This window comes from Arvicanthis niloticus, chromosome 7 (assembly GCF_011762505.2).
Source record: "Arvicanthis niloticus isolate mArvNil1 chromosome 7, mArvNil1.pat.X, whole genome shotgun sequence".
In the NCBI taxonomy this organism is placed as follows: Eukaryota; Metazoa; Chordata; class Mammalia; order Rodentia; family Muridae; genus Arvicanthis; species Arvicanthis niloticus.
Genome location: NC_047664.1, coordinates 49,186,354 through 49,202,411, shown reverse-complemented (window position 1 = coordinate 49,202,411; position 16,058 = coordinate 49,186,354). Strand labels below are relative to the sequence as shown.

At 41.1% G+C, this 16,058-nt stretch overlaps 1 protein-coding gene across 2 annotated transcripts in view; it reads left to right on the top strand.

Moving 5' to 3' along the window:
* The window catches only part of Fam184b (family with sequence similarity 184 member B), a 102,158-nt gene that overhangs the window by 32,506 nt on the left and 53,594 nt on the right, over positions 1-16,058 (top strand). The window lies entirely within an intron of this gene.

Genomic DNA, 16,058 nt, shown 5'->3' with positions numbered 1-16,058 from the left:
GGGAGTTCTCAGCTGTGCTAGGACAGAGGTTTAGGGTGTCTTCTCACTGCCCGTCCTTACAATTCTGCATAGTCACATCCCAGTTTATGTTTGATTGAATTTAGGTTCCATCTGGGGAGGTGTCTGGTGTTCTGATGAAGTCATTCTATCATTGATTTAAAAAGAGCAACTCTGAAAAAGAAAACATTCTGCTAGGATCAGGTCCACAGAGGAGAGCCAGGGCTAGTGTTGTCTGTAAGTGGTTAACAAAGAGACTTGGTCCAGAACCAGGCAAGGTGGCATCTTTAGAGGTGGGCTTTTAGGGACTTGTCCCCCGACTGAGACAACCCAAGTCTCCCATCTCAGCTGAGCCCTGACTGTCCAGGTCAGGTGGCTGCATGAGTATCAATGCCCCTTTAAAGAACAGTGCTGCTTCGGAGAGACCCTGTTAAGCCCCTTGCTTCTCAGTGTGGTAAACAAAAGTCACTGAGGTTGCTGGGTGTGTTAATCCTCATCGTCAAATACAAATAAAAGGCATTGCATTCAGAATGAATAAATAAATAAATAAATAAATAAATAAATAAATAAATACGATATCAGCAAACAAAATCTCCTCACAGTTAATTGTGTCAACTATCCTTCAAAATTCATTTTCCACACCCCACTGGTTGATTTACTTACCGTCTGCTGAATTCAGGACCACACAGCTGACTAACCATGGTCTGCTAGGTGATGAGACTACACTATTTAATAGCAAACAGTCCTTACTAGTACCTCCCGCTAAGGACCTAGTACAGGACCGATTAGACCCTGCTAGTTGTCTGCCCTGTGTGTGTGGCATCTGGACACAGGAATGATTACGTTGTGACCCTGCATAATGGCCAGCAGGCTCTGCATTTGATGGGTCTCTCATCTACAGCGCCCTGCATTCAAGTGTGGTTCTTGAAAGGACGTCAGGGACTGCTAAATGAGTGTGTAGTAAGCCACTGGTTTATAAAGAACACTCCAGATAGGCAAGCAACGAAAGCAAGGTAAAGTGAAATAGTCCTAGGTAGGGCTGTTTAGGGGAATAATCACGGGCATTTCTAGGCAGTGTCAAGAGCAGGGTTGCCCTTCTCATTATGAAAGCTAAATGTCCTTACAGCATTCCTTCCCTGGAAGCAGAACTGCAGGCATGAGGTTAGCTATAGTCAACATGAGCTCCATTATTTGTCTGTGGCCTGTGTTTAAGGAACACCTTTCATGCCTCATTATGTCACAGCAAGACTCTCCTAATCCCTTCTTTGTGAAACCAAGGGCCTTAATGCTAAAGAAAACACAGCTATGGTAATTAGACTGCTCAAACCAAAACAGACCATTTTTGTTTCTCAGCAGCCGGGCAGAAGGCAGACACACTGAAGCCAAATCTTGCAGGGCTGGTCCTTAGAATGTAGTCAGTCCTCCCTTGTCTGAATTTATTTCTCCTTCCAGGACTTGTCACTCAGGCGCATATACTGAAGGATTAAGTGATTAAAAAAAAAAAAAACACATACTTTATAAAAGAACATTTTCTTTCTGGTTGTGTTTGAAGTACATCTATCATAGTGCAAATGAGAAACACACAACAAGATGGGAGAAGACTAGTTAAGTGGTAGCATACAAAGACACCTAGTCATGGGAGAAGACTAGTTAAGGTGGGAGAAGACTAATTAAGATGGGAGAAGACTAGTTAAGCGGTAGTATCCAAAGACACCTAGTCATGCTCTATTACCTACTTGACCCTCTTGTTGTTGTTGTTGTTGACATGCATTCACATCAGTGAAAGCATGTACTTATTTTAAATTGTACTATTTCAATTATTAGAATTTAAAATTATTAGCATCAGCTTTATATGCACTAACATTTTTTAACTCAATCTATTCTTGTAGTCGGTTGTTTGGTTTTGTTTGTTTGTTTGTTTGTTTTTAAGTCCTTGTCATAGTGAATAGGCAAGGACTATATTCTTACAGATCAGATTGTTCTGGCAGTCAAAAGATAAACTGGCCATAAACTCAACCCAGAGAGGCCCCTGTTTCTTGGTTGCAGGATAAATGCATCTGTTCTGTTACCCACACATTAAAGTTATGAATGAGCCCTTAGCAGAATTCTTCTCTGTTGCTCTTGGGGCCACATGGAGCCAGAGCAAAAGAATCCAGCATTGAGTGGGAGAACAATTTGCCAAAGTGACCAGATCATAAGTGCATGCTTGGGCTTTGTTAAGTGATGCTTGAACAAGGATATGTAGCCTGAAACTTTTTGTCTTTTTGATGGCTTTGCAAAAGCTATAGTAAACAGATTGGGTAATGATTAGAGAAAATGTTGTCCCGTGGTATTAAGACCTAGGTAAAATATTAGAGCCTAGATGGAATGTTAAGGACTAGGTAACTGTTACCTGGAACTGTTGAAGTCGGTAGAATTGCTTTGTATAGTTACCCACAATAAACTTGGACCTGAACCACCCCCCCCCCAGTAGTACTTCCTGTACCTGTGTATAATCCCTTATGGTATTTGCTTTTATAAGCTGATTCTGGGGTGGACCCCAACAAAACAGAGACACTTGCATTTATTTAGAGTAAGACTTCCATTTTGAGTAGGGGTGAAGTAAAGTTTAAGTTCCAGAGACCTCCCTGGGAACTGGCATTCTACCTGGCAGAAAGAGACATGTATGTTGGTAACTGATGTCCTGGTTAGCAAGTTAAGACATGAATGTTGGACAAGGCAAGTCCCCTGACACAGTTGAATACCCCAACTGTGGTATTCAATGGGTATTAATGGGAGCAGGATAAGTGTACAACAGAGACATGTTTCTAAGGAAATCTCCTATCCCTAAGTCCTGATTGGTGGAATAACTTGGCATAGATGTTTGTGGATTTTAGGCTTAAAAACTCTGTAAGATCTTAATTCAATGTCACAGTCAGCTCCTGAATCTGACCTATGGCCCTTATTGATCAGTCTTGGAGTGTGATGTCCAAAAAACCATCCTTATTTTTGACTGAGATTGGTGTTTGTGTGGCTTGTGTGGCAATTCCCACACCCCAACACAAAGAATAGTAGAGAAAACAATTTGGGATGAGCATTGAGAATATTCATATTTATCAAATTGTGAAGTTTCCTTCTAAGCTACATGTAGCCTGGAAAATGCAATGTAAAAGTAATGTTAGCACTCTTAGTTGCTTTGGTTATATAACTGGAAAAGTGGGCGTGCATACCTATTTAAGTATGCAGTCAAAGCCTCTACCTTAGTTACTTTTCTATTGTGATAAAGCACCATGACCAGAGCAATTTATAGAAGGAAGTGGTTTGTTTGGGGCTTATGGTTCACAGGGGATAGGAGTCTATCATCATCATGGTGGGATCATGGCAGCAGACAGACATAGTGTAGGAATAGAAGCTGAGAGGTCACATCTCAGTCCATACAGGAGGCAGAGAGCACAGTAGGAATGTCAAATGGTTTTGGAAGCCTGCCCAGAGTGGTACAGCTTCTCCAACAAAGTCACACACCTTAATCCTTCCCAAACAGTTCCACCAACTGGGGACCAAGTACTCAAACATGAATCTATGAGAGGTATTCTCATTCAAAACACCACAGCCTACTTTTAAATTTTAAATATATAAAATTGTAATGTAGCTAATTGAACTTGAAGAGCAACTATGTCTACTTTTGTGTTTGTACAATTATTTTTATAAATTGTGCTTATTTGCTTATTTATTTACTTACTTGGTTAGTTATTTGAATATCTGTTCATAACTGCAAGTACATACATGCCATTTCACACCGAGGGTCTCAGAGGACAACTTTCAGGAATTAGTTCTCACCTTCCAACTTGTCAAGGCAAGATCTCTCTCGCTTCTGCTGCTGTCATATGTATTCTAAGCTAGTTGGCTCTGGAGCTTTCAAGAAATTCTCCTGTCTCTGCATCCCATCTTTTAGGAGTGCTGGGATCACAGATGTCTGCCACCACATCAGGCTTATTATATGGGTTTCAGAGACCAAGCTCAGATAGCAGGCTTGCGCAGCTAGTGCCTTCAACTGCTTAACTACCTCCCTGGTTCATACAATTGTGTTTCTATGTTTGCAGGTTCTTATATCACTGCTTGGATTACTTCATGGGAAAAGTGTTAACTTTTCCCTTTAGTCACAATAGAATTATGATTCACACATGTGCACAAGGGAAAGCTCTAAACGCATCATTTGAGGTTTAAGATGGAGGAAACGATTCCTTTCCAGGTCTCACAAATTTTACAGCCTACAGCCATTTCCTGGCTCTGTGAGAATCCATGAAATGAAGGAAGGCTATTTCCAAGTATGAGGATTGCAGTGGCTGTAATTAAGAGCCTTGCTGAGAGTCTGTCCGCTGCTTTCAACAGAGTCTCATTTTAAATTGGTTTGGGAAGCAGTTGAGTTTCAATTACTGAGAAGCTTATATCTCACAGTTCAATGCCATGTATCAGGCACCTAGCAACAGCTCTCTGATGGATAATAATGAGATTTTAATTAGCATCTTGGATCCATCTAGAAATTTATTCCAAGCTAATTTGCTTGAAGGAGCCCAGCCTTGTCTGGGACCTGTTCCAACCTGTTTTCACAAAAGAGGGGACAGCAAGTCCATGACCTTTGCTTTTCTGAGCAGCTCATTACCTAAATTCAGAGTTCCTTCTAAAGAATTAGCTAATCCTCTCTCCTCACCTGGTGCCAGGCTTCTCTCTTTGTATAATGTTATGAGTCCAAAGTTTGGTGACAAGAAATAGACTGGCTTTTTCTGTGTTCTTTTGTCTTATAATACTGTGCTTCCAAGTTGGGCTGGCATGGTCATCTCCTCAGTCATCAGGACAGAGAATGCTCAGGACACTTCCCTCTCCTCCCTCCACACCTTACCTGAGAGTCACTGGCTCTGTCCTTGCTGGAAGCTTTTGTACTCATATCAGATTCTTTAACTCTGAACTGATCTAGCTTTCCCATCCTGGAGTCTCGTGAGAAAAACTTCCTGCATGAAATTCACAGCACAGATCATCAAAGTATGCTTGCACTCATGTGTCTTTCAGAGAGAGATCTCTGGATCAAGGCCTGAGAGTCTTTATGTAGGCTATTTGCTACACCAACAGAATAAAGCCTACTAAGCTCTTTTAGGTGAGTGTTGGACCCTCTCCTAATAATTGTTTTATCGCTATGAGGTGACACCATGACCAAGTCAACTTATAAAAGAAGGGTTAGTCCATGAACATCAATGCAAGAAGCATCATGGTGGGAGGCAGCCATGACACTGGAGCAGTAGCTGAGAGCTCACATCCAATTCAGACACACGCACACACAGAGAGAGAGAGAGAGACAGACAGACAGACAGACAGACAGACAGACAGACAGACAGACTGGGTTTGGCCTGTGCTTTTGAAACCTCAAAGTCCACCCACTAGTAACACACCTCCAACAATACCACATATTCTAATTGTTCCCAAGCAGCTCCACTCACTGGGGACCAAGCATCAGACACATGAGCCTATGGGGCTCATTCTCACTGAAACCACCACATACCCTGCATATTTGACCAGGCCTACCTGCCCACTGTTATATCTTGCTATACTCCTGGCTCCACTGTCCCATCACTCTGGATCTTACCATTTCACACTCCTTCCAACAATATATACAGGCTTCATTTCTCCATATCCTCGCCATCATTTTTTCTCTTTTTTTGTGATAGTTATTCTAATGAGTATGCAATACCATAAAATTGTAGTTATGGTTTATATTTCCCTAATGATGATAGACATTAAGTGAAGTTTCATGTGCTTATTAATCAACCCCATTATTGTTTACCTAAAAGGATGAAAGAAAGTAGTTGATATGAAATGAGATGGGGAATGTTGCTGAAAGAGATGTTTGTGAATGCAAAGTGCACAAGTAAATTGAGATGCACATGGGATCTCTGCGTTGAGATATTGGCAAGGAGCTGGATTCACGAGCACCCGCTAGATGGCAAATATAACAGCATAGACAAATAAAATGGGGACTTGCTAGCAAACAGAAGATGTGCAGCCCATGAGATTAGATAGGATCCCAGGGAAGGTGCCTAGAAAGGAAAAAGACTGGTAGCCTGAGCTCTGAGGATATCACATTTGAAAGATGAGAAACAAGGAGTAAATGACTAACCAAGGTGATGGAGATATGTTATGATCAGTAGGAAATATTACAAGGGAAGACAATACTCCAAAGAGGAGGGGATAATTTACTACTAAGTCCAATGTTACTGAAAAATTGAAGTCTGAGACTTGGGTATTAATAGCTTTAACATCATGGAGGTCATTGTGACCTTGATGAACAATGGAGTAGATCGGTTGGCATAAGAACTGATTGAGAAGGACTCATGAAGGAAGAGGAGGTGAGAAATTAGTGACAAGAGATAAAATATTAAAGGAGTTTGCTATAACCAGTAGAGGGACATACAGGAGGGGAGACCAAAAGAATGAGTTTTATTAATGATAAGCTAAGTAGGGCCAGATATGGTGGCACAGGTCTGTAACCTGAGCACTGAGGAGACTGAGGTAGGAAGATCACTGTGATTTCAAAAACACACCAGGCTGTGAGTGAGTTCCATCACAAGCAATAACAACAAAACATAGGGCAAGTGTATATGCTGGTGTGGGAGGATGGGAAGAAGTACCAGACAGGTAAGAACACTTATTCCCCCTTGCCTTTCTCTGCGCCTCTGCAGACGTCAGGCAGAGCATTTCAGCTACCCACTGTGTATACGAATTGACTTACAGTCAATCTCTTTTTGTACGTCAGTGAAATTTTCGTCTAATCTAGCTGTTTAACAACAGATTCTAAACCTCAATGCATGCAACAGTGTTTGGCCTCATGCTGAGGTTGGCTGCTGTTAATTCTAGGCTATTAATTGGGGTTCTGCATACTCCACATGTCTCTCATTCTTGGACCAATAGCAACTCTGTACATACTTTTCCCATGGTAAAGGGCAGAAGCACAAGAAGGCAAGCCAAGATGCATTAATACATTTAAAGGCTCTGCTAGCAACAAGTCCACGGTCCAATCCCCAGAGCAAGTCACAGAGTCCAGTTCAACTTTATTATGGAAGAGAAGTAAATTCCACTTACACACTGGGAAGGACCATGGCATGGAAGTGAGAATGAAACCAAAATGTTGACCAACAATGCAGTCTCCAACATTCTACTCACCTACAAGCTTCTCAGCAGAATGGACTGATTCGTTGTACTTTCCAGACATGGAATCATGTTGATGACGCTCCCAACACTGACTAAATACTACTGAGTACACTGAACACTGGCTTTTCCTCGGCATAAGTCCAAGTATTTATTCCTAGACAGGTGGTAGCACTTATGTCCCTGTATGCTGGCTCCCAGTACAACCCTAAGATACTGATATTATTCTTTTTTAAACTTTACTAATTCTCTCCAGTAGGGTTAAATCATGAGCCCAAGCTCTCCTGCTAAAATTCCATGAAGCTGGGACTCTGTCTCTATAAAGTCCAAGCTCTTAGTCAGCCCATCTCTCAATGCTAAAAGCATAATCAAGCTAGGACTTAGGTTTGGGTCATAACAAACATGGCAGAAAATTGAAATCATCCCTGTGATTCCAGATCCCCAGAAAAGGAATGCTGGGCTGTGAGTTGGAGGGCATCCTACACAAAGCAGATGAGGTCATAACTCTTAAGTAGAAATTACTATGTAATAGTTACTGGGTTGATAAGGTGGTGATAATGTCAAAGATGTGATGTTAAAATGAGGTAGATGATGAAAGAGGATTTCAAAGAATAAATAGGAAGGTAATAGAAACAATTGACCATGGAATCCAAGGTAAGAAAGGACATAAGTCAGGATGAGATTAGTAGAATAAAGATTTTTATCTTAGAAAGCAAGAAGACAAGAAGAAGAAAGAAGAAAGGGTGGGGAAAAAAGAGGATGTGAAAATGGGCTGTGATCACTGTGGCAGTCCAAGGAATCCCCTTGTCCTGGATAAGCTCAAGCATATTTACATACACTTCCATATTTCCTGGTGTGTGGCAAAATCAGACTGATGTTTATAGATTACAGACTCTTCAAACTAATTCAATAATGCAAAGTGTCTTGTCACTCACTTTCCACAAGAACATACCTTTTTTCACCTCTTCCTAAGGATCACCTGATTATGAACATTTGAATTTGCTAAAGCCATTTTAACTTTCTTGTTTCTGAATCCTATCCATGGGTGAGTGTATGAGTAACCCTATAGGTGAGGTGGGGCAAATAGACGGTAGAAACGATTGAATATGGGCATCCTTGGAAAGCCAGAAGCTATCTAGACAGATCTTGGCACAACAGAGTAGTTTGGAGAAACCTAGGACTGTTTAGGGTCTTCAGGTAGACACTAGGAATAATATTTCTATGTCAAACTACTCTGAGACAATTTGTGCATACAATCTGGGACTCTCCCTGCTACTTCTAGCCTAAAACTTGATTATATGTTAATGGAGGAGTGGATAGATAGGACAAAGTGGATAGATAGGTCCTCTCTTGAACATACAGTTCCTCCCTCCTCCCTGGATCTCTCTCAAATTGGTGTGACATTGAATGTTTTTTTTTTCATTGAGTGTTTTCATGGCTATGTCAGGGTATATGAAATCTGCAGCTGTTTTTTATTCTATCTAAAGAACCCAGTATCCCCAAATCACTACTATAGGTACACTTACTTCATCCTGAATAAGGTCACAAAGCTATCTTCTTTCTATTGTGTATGGGTATATGATATATATTTAGGTGTGCAGTTACAGTGGCCCATGCACATGCATGGAAAGGCCAGAGGCCAACACTGGGTGTCTTCTTATATTGTTCTCCGCCTTATTTTTTTTAAAGCTGTGTCTCTCACTAAACCTGGAGCTTACCATTTCTACTAGGCTGGCTGACCAGAAAGCACCTGTGATCCTCCTGTCTCCACTCACTCAGTACGGGATTGACAACATCTAGCATTTATGTGGGTTCTAGAGGTGTGAACATGGGCCCCCATGCTTACACAGCTAGTACTTTACACACTGAGTCATCTTTGCAGCCCCCACAAAGCTAATTTTCATGGAGTAATCTTCTCAGGGATATTTGTTCTTTTCCACAAGAACCACCCACTCACCTTAAGATTTGCCTCTGTTAAAGAGAGTCATTTAAAAAGAAATAAAAGCCTTTCTATATCATTTGAGGGTATTAAAAGTACAGAAAGAGTTCATGCAGCAATGTGAGGCTTAATTTTTTTTTTTAGAATACATTGCTTTCAAGGTTGATCCTCAGCTGGTATCTAAGAAATTACCAGTTTCCAAAGGGAGCCTACTACTCAAAACAGTGAGAGCTGCTCTCACTATTCCCAAAGGGTCTTTTCAAATGTCATTTTTACTGAATACCTGCTTTCCTTCTTTGAGTTTAAAACTTTGGTGCATGTCAAAGGAGAGGTTGTTTACATGAACAGTAAAAATATTGGTTGCTAAATATTTGTTATTACTTTTGAGGGTTATAATTACATATTCATAATCACTCTCCCTTTCCTTTCTTCCCTCTCAGCCCTTTTTGCTCTCTTTCAAATTTATGCCCTCTATTTCATTCATTGTTATTCATATTATATATTTTTTTCTAAATACAACCTGTTCAGTCTGTATAATGTTACTTTTAAGTATGTTTTCAGGGATGACACCATTTGGTAGTAGATAAACCAACTGATGTGCCCTCCCCCTGGAAGATGATTTGCCCCACTCTCTAGTGTTCCTTGGTTGCTCATAGTTCTTTGTGTAGGGTAGATGCCTCATAGTCTTTCCTCACACACTTTAACGTGTCTATCATTGTTATCCTTGTTCAGAGATCCATGGTGACTTATTTCACATATAGTACCACAACTTCTCACTAAGTGGCTTAGCTCTGATGACAGGGAGAGAGGCAAGAAAGCTTGCCCTCAAATTTACACTCAGGCACCTGTTCCCTTAGCTGATTTTGCTGCAGTAAATCACAGCTATAAGAATGAATATGTGCTGAGCTTGTGAGTCCTCCAGTGTATCATCAAACCTGGGGTAGTCTTTACAACCTCCGTCGCATCAGGCGAACTACCAAATGTCATGAGAGACAAAGACCAGCAGGTCAGACGCTCAATAGAGTAGTTCATTTCTAGCACATGCCTAGTGCTCCCAGTGAATAGGGAATCTTTCTTGATCATTCAGGTCTCAGATGCTTTTCATTTTAAATTTAACCTCTAAATTCTGAGCTTGAGTTTGTGAATGGTAACAAGAAGACTGGGAAGGGCATACACCTTTGGTTAATCTTAACCCCATTCTGGCCCTAAGATAAAACAGATCATTCCATCCACCCAAATTCTATTAATATGACTTCACTTCGGTGCAGGTGACTAGGAAATGCTGTCTCTTTTGATGTCTGTTCCTAGCAGCAATTCTTCTTTGTGGGAAGAAGGTATGCATTATTGATGACCAGTAGCAATTCTGCAATAGACACTTCTTATGAGCTTACTGTGCCCCCCTCTTCATATAAAGTGCTGTGCCTCAACATATAGACATGAAATTGTTCTTGTGCATTCAAAAATTGACAGTAAAAGGGGGCTTGGACACTTCAAGACTAAAGAAACAAGAAGGCTCACTTTTTTTCTGGATGGTCTTCCTATCAGAGTCCTGACTCTGTTTCTATAGTAACTTGTAGTCCTCTCATGGCACTTGTTAGTATGTATTTTAAAAAACATGCACACACACACACACACACACACACACACACACAGAGAGAGAGAGAGAGAGAGAGAGAGAGAGAGAGACAGAGACAGAGAAGAGACAGAGAGACAGAGAGAGACAGAGAGAGAGAGAGATATCAATGTCAGATTCTCCTTCAATCTCTACCTTTTTTGTGTGTTTTGTTTTTGATGCAGGGTCTGTCTCATCATATAACTCTGGCTGGTCTGGAACTTACTGTATAGATCAGAACGACTTTGAATCCAAAGAGAGCTAAATGCTGGCCTGACTCAACTGTTTGTTTGTTTGTTTGTTTGTTTGTTTATTTATTTATTTATTATATTCACTTTACATCTCGATAGTAGCCCCCTTCAGTCCCACCTTTAAAAAAAAAACTCTCCTCCCACTACTCCCTCCCTTTCTCTTCAGAGAAGTGAAAGCCCCCCACCTTGGGTTTCACCCCACCCTGGGACATCTAGTCCCAGCATGGCTAAGCACATCCTTTCCCACTGAGGCCCAACTACCAGGCAGTCCAGGTAGGGGGAAGGGGAAGGGGATCCAATGGCAAGCAACAGAGTCAAACACAGCCCCTGCTCCAATTGCTGGAACACCCACGTGAAGACCAAGCTGCACATCTGCTATAAATGTGTAAGAAGCCTAGATCCAGCCCCTACATGCTTTGGTTGGTGGTTCAGTCTCTCTGAGCTCCCATAGTCCCAGGTTAGTTGATTCTGTAGGTGTTCTTGTGGTGTCCTTGACACCTCCGTCTCACTCACTTCTATCCCCGACTCTTCCCCAAGACTCCCCAAGCTCCACCTGATGTTTGGCTGTGGGTCTCTATATCTGTTTCTATCAGCTGTTGAATGAAGCCTCTCAGGAGACAGTTATGTTAGGTTCCTGTCAGCAAGCATAACCGAGTAACATTAAAAGTGTCAGAGGTTGGCTTTCTCACATAGGATGAGTCTCAAGTTGGGATAATCATTGGTTGCCATTCCCTCGATCTCTGCTCCATCTTTATTCCTGTGGATCTTGTAGGCAGAACAAATTTTGGGTTGAAGGTTTTGTCGGTGGGCTGATCCCTCTCCCTCCACTGGAAGTCCCACCTGGCTATGGGACTCTCCATATGCCCCACTGGTAGGAATCTCAGCTAGGTTTTAGTTTATTTTTTAAAATAGACTTGTCATTGAATCTGGAGCTCACTGATTGAACTAGACTAGCCAAAAAGACCCAGGGATCCTATAGTTTATTTGTCTCCTGTGTCTCCATCATGTCACAGCTTTTATGAGGGTATGGGGGAGTTATTTTAAGTCCTCATAACAAGTACTTTACCAACTAAATCATCTCCAACGTCTCCTAAGTTTTATTTTTAAGGTTGTAAATTCAATTATATATTTTCCACTGCCTTGTATGCAACATAGCTCTTCCCTGGTATGCAGAAAAAAATCCATAAATAATTGAATGACTAAAAGAGTGAGTGAGACACACTGCAATCCTGAGCAGTAAGCGTATATTCCTGAGCTTTTTAGGCTTTCTAAAAGTTGGGGAACTTCTCTGAAACTCAATTCTCAGGGGTAGAACAAGAAGAAAAATAACATCTTTTGTAGAGTTGCCAATGGAATTTCCTGAAATGAGAATGCGTATCCAGTACCTAATCATGGAATAGGCACAAAATAATCTTTTATTATGAACACAAATCACAGCCAGTGGGATATCAATTTCAACTTCACTTACTAAAGATATGGCATTAGACAGAAGTCATTAGGAGAAGACAGAAACTACCAGAAGTGGCTAAATACTGTGCATGGTGTGCAATGTTGTGAGAGGGGGAACTTGGGGAGACAGTGGTTTCATTTTATTGTGGAGTCTTCCTTGAAGAGTGGGGGAAGGGGTGTTCCAAGGACAAGCCTTAGCTTGGAGAGAGGAGTTCTGAGGAAGGGGTGTCTAGGAGCATCAAAACAACTTGAAGTCATACTGTGGGTCCAAGCTGACTACCTATGTTCTACTCAAGATGGCTTTCCAGATTGTTCTCTCTCTCTCTCTCTCTCTCTCTCTCTCTCTCTCTCTCTCTCTCTCTCCTGCTCAAGACAGCTTTTTTTCTTATGATAATAAAAACTCTTGAGATAGCTCATCACTTGAAGATCAAAAGCCCAGTCTTTTATTAACATATCAATTCAATTCAGTCATTACCCCAGGTTCTCTTTTGATTATCCCATGAATTAGCATCCCATGACCCCAGTCCCTTGATTCTTAGAAAGAGAGAGCAAGCACAAATACAGACAATAAGATAGCTGGGTGGGACCTCACCCTAAAATTATCATTTCTACCATGCCTGGACCTGGACCTAAATTCCTTCTGTCACAGGCTGACCTTGAACTTAGGAATCTGCCTGCCTTTGTCAGTATTAATGAAAAAAAAAAAAAAAAACATAGCTGGGTAGATTTTGCCCTACAATCACCATTATATAAATCTCTTTATTTCCTTGCTTAGTATCTTTCTGACAAGCTGGCTTATAGTGCATTTGCCTCTGTTTTAACTAGGTCTGAGAAGTCCCTGGCGATGCAATAATTCATATTGTATCCTTATATTCTGCATAGTTGAGAAATTATATATTTTCAAACTCAGGTTTTCATAGTTCTTTCCCACAGCCTCAACAGCTGTCCTGAAAGTCACAGCATTCTGCCATTTTGCTGAGACATTAGACACACCCTCACCTTCATTACTTGTACTGTCTCTGATTATCATGGAGCCATTAACCTTGGCAGAGAGGACTTTCTTCTGAAGGAGGAACATAAAGTTTCATATACATATGTATGTGTGTATATATATTCCACGTAGCCATAAATATATATATAAAGATATATATATATATATATATATATATATATATATATATATATATATATATAAAGTTATGGCTACATGGAATATATATACACACATACACATACAAACAAGCCTTACACTCACCCATAGCAACCATTGATATTTATGGAGGTCCATGCCCTGCTGGCTATATTCTAGGGGCGGGAATCATATCACATTGTCCCTGCTATGGCTGAGCAGGACTCAGTGGGGGATGGAGGCCGAGGAAGAGAGGTAGGGAGGGGGAGATAGGGAGAGAGGACTGGAACAAGAACAAGCACACAGGATGCCGGATCATGGTTTTTAAGATGAAAATGGTTCTCTCAAGACTTTGTGATTCAATCTGGCTGTTTCACTCTCAATTACCCACTGAGAATGTTTTGAGAATATCCACTTGGATCCAGGCAGTGGGGACAAACATGTTGAACAAGAAATCAAACTGTTCTTTCATGGAGCCTGCATTTTGTTAGCAAAGGCAAGAAGTAAGTCAATAGCAATATCATATGAACACAATGTAAAATCAGATCTTAGCTATATCCTGTACTTACTCTTTCTTCAAGGTCTGTGGTCTCTAGTAAATGCTTATTAAAGCGAGATAGGCTGACCAACATTGGTGGTGCATTTGGCCTTGTTTGTGAGTTATCTTGTAGTTATAAATATGTGCACACAGAGAGACCATGTAGCTATAACTTCCTCTCATAGACCCTTTCTAATCAAATTTTTCTCAGTTTAGTAATTATCTAAGTGTTTCAACTTTAAAAAAAAAAAGAGGCAATGGAAAATTTTTTTCCCTAAAGTACATAAAATGGAATCTCTCATGTAAATACTATTTCTCCACCAGCTTTGCCTCTACCAAACATCCTGAAATGACACTCAACCTCCAAAGATGTCAAGAAAATAAGGCCACAGTTTAAAAGCTTAGGTGAAGCATTAGTAGGACTATAAGGCCCCCAGGAAGGGAGGACCTCACCTAAGCCTCAGGAATTCATGGCTACCCATTAACTCACAAGACACCGAACTTGATGCAATCAGCAAGAGTTATATTTCGATCAACATGTTGAGGTTAAGACCTGTAGCCCACACAGGGGCAATGGGGTCTGACCCCAGGGCTTCAGAGACAGAGAATTTAAAGCCAAAAACCACAACTCAGGGGGGAAACCACAACCCAGGGGGAGTAAAGGAGGGTTATTGGAGAGCACCTGTGGAAAGTCCCAGTCCATTATTCAGTTTGTGACAGGGTTCAAGGAACAGTCATGGGGAACATTTTGTATAGATTATTCTCAAGAGCCTATTCATAATCAACCATCTATCTTGTGGTCAACCAAATTCCTGAAACACAGAGCTCACAACCAAGCTGACCTGCATTCTTGGTTCTGCTCTGTCTGTTAGGAGTTTTTTGAAAATTCTTAACCTTTTCAGGACTCTGACCATGGCATGAGAGTCGAGTTCTGTAAACAGACACATAAGGAAACGCAACTCACTGAAGCTAAAGCAGGTAAGTTTCAAAGTGTGTGGTGGGAATCCTCAGAGAGAATCTATCTTAAATCCCACAGGATCCTTCTTTTAAACTATTATCAGTGAGAGCATTTCAAGTGGGTACTGCCCAGCCTCTTGATTTTTCCATCGCTATCTCTTGGCTCACTAATCACCACTAATCTTTTCCTCTTACTTAAGTCACAATTTTTCTTTACCAAACCCTTGACCTTGTCAACCTTGCTTCATCCAGTTCATCGAGTTTTGAAAATACTCCCACTCCCTTGACTTTCTCTCCTGTGACATAACAAGTGAAACCCAGCTCTTGACGATCAACCCATCTCATTCTTGCATTCATTCTGCTGAACACGCCTGATGAAAATCAGAATTTTAATCAAATACATCATGCCTTGCTTCTCTGCCAGGTAGACTACTTGCTTCACTCTTCTAAAAAAAATTCACAACTTCTCACTCTTCAAACCTCCCATGTTTCCTTTCTTGTCCAATTTAGCACCACTATTTGGGGACCTTGATTTGTTCTTGGCTGAGAATGTAGATGCTACCTTCTCACCACTGCATTACGGTAGCTCTTCATTTTCCTGTCACCAGTGCCACAAAGCTGCCTCCATCTTCCCTTTCTGTCTCTTGCAGAAGACCCATCTCTGTGAGACACCTCTTCAGGAAATTTGATCATGTATTACCTTATGCCTGGAGCTTTGCTTTGGAGTTCTCTGTCAGTGGATCTGACGGGGATATATTCTAGACTCTCCTAAAGCAATCAGCAGCGACTGCATAATTTTTGGCTCTGTGGCTCTTTGTCTGTAGCTCAGACTTTCTCCTTGGAGTTCTTACCTTGGTGCCTTCTTCATCAGCCTGTCTAGAGGTGTATCAAATGCACAATACTGCTGAACACAACTTCTAACTTTCTTTGACATACCCACACTATCTTCAGTTTTCATCATCGTCGTTGTCGTCGTCATTTTGAGGCAGCATCTCACTATGTAGCTCTGGGTA